At 43.2% G+C, this 6,419-nt stretch overlaps 1 pseudogene; it reads left to right on the top strand.

Moving 5' to 3' along the window:
- Window positions 1-5,797, top strand: part of LOC119292723 — a 7,209-nt pseudogene extending 1,412 nt beyond the window's left edge.
- Window positions 5,798-6,419: the final 622 nt, after the last annotated feature.

Genomic DNA, 6,419 nt, shown 5'->3' with positions numbered 1-6,419 from the left:
AGTTGGTCTCTTTGCCAATTGGCGTGACGGGTCATCTAGCGGGCTATCTCATCCGTGCTCCATAACAACTACATGCTAGTGGAGCGATGGTAGGAGGGCATGCCACACAAATGTCTCCGTGGCCCATCACTAGAGAGGTTGTTGCTTCGTTGCGCCACAACACCCCCAATAATAACTCCACTACCTTTGGGTGTTCAAACATAACTCTAGGGAGTTTTCATCATTTTCTCATATAGGACAATTGTCCAAGAAACACCGTGCTCATGTCATGAAAAACAATCACAAAAGAAAGTTGTGGGCAACGGACATTGTCAAGGCAAATAGAAACATGGTATGAACATAATCATTTGCGGATAGTTGAGGCAAAATCCTTCAAATAGCTCGCTTAACTTCCGGGTTGTAGTTGTTCTCTATGCCAATTGGCGCAACAGTGTCGGCTGGACGGATCATGTGTTGTGTTTCCTTGCATTGGACCATTGTGGCTGATTGGATGGCGTGTTCTGCCATCTCTCCTAGGTTTTTATCCTTAATGTCTGGCTGACTGACGTGTATGCTTCACATGCTCGCTGATTGCACTCTTTGCCGGATGATACGTCTCCAATGTATCTATAATTTATGAAGTATTCGTGCCATGTTTACAACAATTTTATATGGTTTTGGTATGATTTGAATGGAACTAATCCGGATTGACGCTGTTTTCAGCAGAACTACCATGGTGTTTTTTTTGCAAGAATAAAATTTCTCGGAATTGGACAAAACTTTTTGACTATTTTTTTGGAAGAAAAGAAAAATACTAGAGCAAAGAACCACTAGAGGGGGGGTTGTTGCCCACAAGACACGAGGGCATGCCACCCCTTGGCGCGCCCTGGTGGGTGGTGGGCCTCCTGAGGCCCATCTTCGTGTGATTCCAACGCTGAAAATCCTATATATATATAAACCCCCAGAAATAACCCTAGATCAAAAATTCCGCCGCCGCAAGCCTCTGTAGCCACGACAAACCAATCCGGACCATGTTTTGGCACTCTGCCGGAGGGGGAATTTATCATCGGAGGCCATCTTCATCATCCCTGGCCACCATGATGAGGAGGGAGTAGTCCACCCTCGAGGCTGAGGGTTTGTACTAGAAGCTATATGTTTAATTTCTCTCTCTCTCTCTCTCTCTCTCTCTCTCTCTCTCTCTCTCTCTCTCTCGTGCGCGCGCGTTCTTGATTTGACACAATATTGATGTATCGCAAGCTTTGTTAATATAGTTGGATCTTATGGTGTTTTCCCCCCTCTATCTTGTTGTGATGAATTGAATTTTCCCTTTGAGATTCCGTTCTTATCGGATTGAATACTTTTATGGATTTGAGAACACTTGATGCATGTCTTGCTATGAATACTCGTGGTGACAATGGGGTATCATATTGATTCACTTGATGTTTTTTGGTACTTAACTCAAGGATTCGCGAGGTGACATTGGGGTAATCTATGCATAGGAGTTGATGCATGTTCTCGTCTTTGTTTCTACGGTAGAAATCTTGGGGCACTCTTTGAGGTTCTTTGTGTCGGATTGAGTATTATGAATCTGAAATTGTTTGATGCACATCGTATAATCAACTCACGGATACTCGCGGTGACATTGGAGTATCTACGTGACATTAGAGTTGGTTGATGTGTATCATATGGTGTTATTTCTGTACGAACTCTTAGATAGATTGATCGGAAAGGATAACTTGGTGTTATTTTAGTACGAACTCTTCGATAGATCGATCAGAAAGGATAACTTTGAGGTGGTTTCATACCCTACAAACAATTTTGTATTATGTTCTCCGCTAGATAGGAACTTCCGAGTGATTCTTCATCGCATGTTGAGGATGGTTATATGATCCAATTATATCAGCATTGTTGAGAGATGGCACTAGCGAAAGTATGGACCCTAGGCCTCATTTTCAAGCATTGCAATGCCGTTTGTGCTCACTTTTGTTACTTGCTACCTTGCCATTTTTTATTGTTCCTATTACAAAAATCAATATCTACAATCATTACTACACTTCTATCACCATCTCTTCGCCGAACTAGTGCACCTATACAATTTACCATTGTATTTGGTGTGTTGGGGACACAAGAGACTTTTTGTTATTTGGTTGCAGGGTTGTTTGAGAGAGACCATCTTCATCCTACGCCTCCCATGAATTGATAAACCTTAGGTCATCCAGTTGAGGGAAATTTGCTACTTTCCTACAAAACTCTGCGCTTGGAGGCCCAACACAAGTCTACAAGAATAAAGTTGCATAGTAGACATCAAGCTCTTTTCTAGCACCGTTGCCGGGAAGGTGAGTGCTTGAAGGTATATCTTTAGATCTTGTAATTGAATCTTTTAGTTTCTTGTTTTATCACTAGTTTGGTTTATAAAAGAAAACTACAAAAAAATGGAATTGAGGTGGCCTCATATTATTCGTCTTTATCATGTCTTTCTGAAAATGATGGAAAGGGAAATTGTGGTCAAATGATAGAAGAAGAAATCAATAAAATGTTTGGCATAAAATCTTTGAATGATGAGCATAATTGCAATGTTGCTAGTATGAATTCTTTGAATATCCATGATGCTAATGATATGCAAAGCCATAAGCTTGGGGGTGTTATATTTGATGAAGATGATATTTTTCGTCCCTCAAGTTTTCATGAGCAAATTTATTATGATGAAAGCATGCCTCCTATTTATGATGATTATATTAATGAAAGTGGGTTTGGAAGAGTGTCAACTCTAGCTAATGGTCCCACTATTTTGGAGTGTGTTGAATCTTGTTACAATATTGGAAAAAGTGGATTTGGAGAGGTCGTGACTTTATTTAGTGATGAATCCACTATTTCCGAAGAGATTTCAATTGATCATGACAACAAAGTTGCTATCTATGATGATTATGGTGATGACATGTATGATATATTGAATAATGATAGCCATGAAACTTGTCATCAGGATTTTAATTTTCAATCACATGATAGCTATATTGTTGAGTTTGCTCCCATTACTATTGATGAGAATAAATTTCTATGCTTGTGGATCATGGTAAGAATGCTTTATGTTATAGCTATGTTGTTGAATTCATTCATGATGCTACTGAAAATTACTATGAGAGAGGAGCATATGCTTGTAGGTATTGCAATAATATCATGTTTCCTCTCTGTGTGTTGAAAATCTTGAAGTTTCACTTGTTTGCCTATCTATGCTAGTTGATTCTTGTTCCCATAAATTGTTTGCTCACAGAATATCTATGCATAGGAAGTGGGTTAGCCTTAAATGTGCTAGTCATTTGCTTCATGATGCTCCCGTTATGTTCAAATTCTTATCTTTTATGTGAGCATCATAAAATCATCATGCCTCGCTAAAAAGGCATTAAAGGAAAGCCCTTGTTGGGAGACAACACAACACTTTTACCTACCGTTTTTGTGTGTTCACATGATTAAGCTACTGTTGTAATCATGTTTTATAGATTTTGTTTCAATAAAGTACCAAGTAAAGCCTTTGGGATAGTGTGGATGATAGTTGACTTGATTCTATGCAAAAACAAAACTTTTGCGCCCAGTTCTGGAATTTTGTAAATTCACATAAACGTAATTTTTCTCTGATTTTTTTACAGATGATTGATATATAAATTCTCTATGTTTTCCTTATTTTTCAAAAAAAAAAGAGTAGCATAAGTATGGTCATTGTTCAGATCATTACAGACTATTCTGTTTTGGATAGATTCTGTTTTCAATGCATAGTTTGCTTGTTTTAGTGTTTCCATAGCTTATATTAAGTGATATAAATTGTGGAAATGATAAGTTACAGTAGGAATTATGTGTAAACAATTCTGAATCTTGTCTTTTATAGTACCAAAGTGAATGGTTCGCTCTTTATCATACTAACCTATCTCATAAAGTTTAGTTAAGTTCTGTGTGATTGAAGTTTTCAAGTTTTTGGTGAGATATCGATATGAGGAGAATAAGGAGTGACAAGACCTTAAGCTTGGGGATGCCCAAGGCACCCCAAGGTAATATTCAAGGAATATCCAAGCAACTAACTTGGGGATGCCCCGGAAGGCATCCCCCTCTTTCGTCTCCAACATTACCTGTAACCTTATTTGGAACTATATTTTTATTCGTCACATGATATGTGTTTTGCTTGGAGCGTCATTTTATTTTATTAGGATTTTCTTGGTATTATTTAGAGTAATGTTTTGCGTCTCTTATTTCTACTATTAAAGGGGGATATGCAGCCATCCTAGTGATGGTTCGACCACCCCCTTCCCTCTACAATCGCGACTTCTCCAAGGAAAAAATCATTGTAAACGAACCAGCCGGTACGATCTGAAAAACGTAGGTCTCTTGCGATCACTACATCCCCCGTATAAATAATCCATCATACAAACCAGGGAAACAACTGCCCACTAACGCACGTCGCGCTCCCAGTACCCCTCTCTCCCATCTCTATCACATGGAAAGTCGTCGCCGCTCCGTCCATGAACCTACGCACCACCACTCCTACACAGAGCTCCCAATTCGCTGCCGTGTGCCACGCATGGCTAACGACGAGTGTAGGTGGGCGATGCCGAGAATGATGAGGAGCTGGCGGTGCCGGTGCACTTTCGGTGCCCGATCTCGCTTGGGCTGATGAAGGACCCGATCACAGCGCCTACGAGCATCACCAATGGCCGGGAGAGGTGGATGGTGCGGGGGCGCGGCACGTGCCCCATCACCGGCGGATCCATGCAGCTCACCGACCTCATCCCCAACAACGCCATGCGCCACATGATCCAGGACTGGTGTGTCGTCGATCGAGCCAAGCAGGTGCCTGTCGCCGAGGCTGCCGCCGCCCAGGTGCTCGCCGCTGCCAGGCGCGGGAACGCGGCGGCATGTGGGTAGGTCACCACCAGGGCTAGGGCCATCGGGAAGGAGAGCGACTGCAACCGTCGGTGCCTCGCAGCTGCCGGCGCCACCCGCTAGCTCTCCTCGGCTTTCCAGAGCCTCACCGGAGAGCCCATGGAGGGCACCCGCACCGCAGCATTGGACGCGCTGGGGACGATCTTGGCGGCCCTTACCGTGTTCTTCCCGCTCGACGACAAGGCCAGGCGCTGCATTGCCTCCCAGGCGTCTCTCAACTCTCAAGACCCTCGTCTCGGTGCTCTCCCACGGTGACATCGCCGCATGGGCCAGCGCGCCGCCATTGTCCACTGTGAGGTCACCTCATCTGCCAATCGGCACCCCGACGACATCATCTCGAGGATGCCTGGCGTGTGCAGTGCGTTTGTCAGCCTCGTCGAGAACCCCGTGTCCCTTAGGCCACCAAGGTCATGCTCATCATGAGCTACTACCTCATCTATGACAGCGACCGCATGGCCGCCCACTTCACCAAGCTAGGGGCAGTGCTCGTTGTTGTGGAGCTCCTCGTGGTCATGGACACTAACAAGGGGACGAGCAAGAAGGCACTGGCCGTGCTCAACAATGTCTTGTGCGGCGACACTAGCCTCGAGTCCGCGCGTGCGCACACGTTGGTCGTGCCGGTGCTGGTCAAGTAGATGTTCCGCATGTCCGACATGGGCACGGAGTTTGCTGTCTCAGCGCTCTGGCACCTCTGCTGTGTCGCGGACATCGGTGTTGGCGCGTGTTGTGATGAGGCACTGCGTGTGAGCACCTACCGGAGCTGCTCCAGGTGTGCTACAGCAGCGTGACCAAGCATCGGGCCAGCGAGCTGCTCAAGCTGTTGAATGGTTTCAGGGGCAGTGTAGAGTGCATCGAGATGGTGGACTTCAAGGGGCTCAATAGGCCATTTTGATCGGTGTAGATGTTGAATCTTTAGCATCTTCTTTCACCCTTGTTTATATTGTTTTGGGAGCTAGATTAGATATTTGGATAAAACATACTTCGGGATGGCTAGATTTTTTGTACACCATAATTGAATACTCGTATACAAAATGACCAACACAAAAGAGAATTGAACATTGTCTAACTGTTGTCATGTTTATATCTTCACAATTTGAAAGTTATTTCATGTTATTTACGATTTTGAAGTGATCCTCACATTACAGAAAGCAGTGGGAGAAAGAATTGGTAGTTGGCGTTATATGGATGAATATCCATCATGTTTGACATACACTTCTGGATTAGAACGACCCGTGTATACATTTTTTAAGTCCCCTAGCAACGCATGAGCATTCGACTAGTTTCAATAAAAATGTTAAGTATAGCCTTTACCATGCTTATTTTGCAAGTCTATATGCGTCTGTTTGAAAACAGAAAGTTGCACACTAGTGCGTGAATTCTTGAGAAAATTCAGAATGTGATAAAATATTGAATTTTTTTGCACAATAAGCTATGATAAATTTTCTACAGTGTGGTAAATTTTCAGAATTTTTTGAGTTAATTAAGTATGGATCTTGCTTCATCCTTTACAGACT

Source organism: Triticum dicoccoides, chromosome 4B (genome assembly GCF_002162155.2).
Source record: "Triticum dicoccoides isolate Atlit2015 ecotype Zavitan chromosome 4B, WEW_v2.0, whole genome shotgun sequence".
NCBI classification, from domain to species: Eukaryota; Viridiplantae; Streptophyta; class Magnoliopsida; order Poales; family Poaceae; genus Triticum; species Triticum dicoccoides.
This window is presented reverse-complemented; position numbering and strand designations above follow the sequence as displayed.